The sequence below is a fragment of the Pteropus vampyrus genome, unplaced genomic scaffold (genome assembly GCF_000151845.1).
Source record: "Pteropus vampyrus isolate Shadow unplaced genomic scaffold, Pvam_2.0 Scaffold48, whole genome shotgun sequence".
In the NCBI taxonomy this organism is placed as follows: Eukaryota; Metazoa; Chordata; class Mammalia; order Chiroptera; family Pteropodidae; genus Pteropus; species Pteropus vampyrus.
Genome location: NW_011888829.1, coordinates 1,935,066 through 1,936,645, shown reverse-complemented (window position 1 = coordinate 1,936,645; position 1,580 = coordinate 1,935,066).

Below are 1,580 nucleotides of genomic sequence, written 5' to 3'. Positions count from 1 at the left end.
GCGCTCGCCCGCCGAGGTGGAGGCCCGCGGCCCCGAGGGGCTGCTGCGGCGATCCGGCTCGGGCTACGAGGGCAGCACCAGCTGGAAGGCGGCCTTGGAGGGTAAGCGCGCAGCGGCCCTCCATCCCCGGCCCGGGGACCGGGACGGCGGTCAGAGTCACCTTGGCGCGTCTCCCGGAGGAAGGGGCAGGGCGGGGAGCGCGACTCTGGAACCCCGAGGAATGATTTCAGGGCAATTAGATGCCACATTGGGGGGAGAGGGATGCGACTGGGGACCACCTATAGTGACAGCCTTGACCCTGTATCTGCAGCTAACTCACTCCTTGACCTTGGGAGCCGGCTGTCTGCCCTGAGTCTCAGCTTCCTCATGAGTGAAGGGGGACAGTTACTGTCTGGCACTCACTTATTTGGCATGTCGAGGGGGTGGCTCGACTCTGTAGCAGTGGAGATGCTTTGAGCAAAGTGACAAAAACTGTAGACCCCAGAGATGATGCTGGTGCTCTGTGAGAAGGGGGGTGGGCGGGGCGCCTGGTGGCGATGGGGCCACGTAGGGAGGGGAGGGGAGATAGATGGAGGGCATGCCCGAGGCTCCTTCTTGCAAGGTCACCGGTCCTCTCCTACCTGGTACCGTCAGAGGACCAAGGGGATCGTAAGCAAAGTGGATAATAGATTTCAAGTTTAAGAGTTCTTTTAGGAAACTTGTATTGGCCACTGGTGGTGTGTGGTGTGGACGTGCTGGAGTTGGCAGGAGAGAGCCTGTCCCCTGGAGGCTTCTGGGTACTCCTGACATCCCTAGTCCAAAGGCTGAGGACCTGGGCAGCGTTCCCTAGGGTGGCCCAGAGTCTGGATCACCCAACCCTTAGGGAGGGAGCATCAGAAAATGAAGGCTTCCTGGAGTAGGTGACCTCTTAGGAGGTGTAGAGAGAAGGAAAGATGAACCAGGCTCACGGAGTGACATGTTCTGGGGCCAAGTGGCCATAGCTCGCCTGTCCCTTGTGGGCAACTGAACTCCAGAATACCAGGAGGGGGTAGGAGGGAGAAGCAATGAGTCTGGAGGGCCCAGAGGGTGAATGGCCACCCAGGCCTTGCCAGAGTGTTTGGACATTGAAGGATTTGTTGAGAGATTTGAAGCATAGAATGAGCCACTGGGTTTGCCCTTGGAAAAGTGGTGGTGGCCCAGAGGGCTCAGACCAAGGCCAGGCCAGTGAGGAAAAGAGGTAGTAGTCAGGGAGGGACATAACCAGCACCTGCCAGGACTGGTGCCTTTCCGAGGAGGGAGAGGTGTTTCGGTGGGCCAGGCGATGTAAGCTGCCTGACGGGGGGCTGTGCAGACTCGAGGGGAAGTCAGACGCCTGGGTGGTGATTTGGGTCAAAGGAGGCAAAGACGTTGGATCTTGGAGCAGAAGAGATGGTGCAGGAGCTTCAGGCTGAGAAGAGTCGAGACGAATAAAGGTGGACAAACCCTCTTTCTGCCAGTCCCCTGAGGGGTCTCTCCTGGGTGTTTGCTGGGTGCCCGCATCTCCTGACATTGGAGCGGAGCTTGCGGGCCGGGGCGGGTGCTTTCCAGGGTGCTGCCGTGCG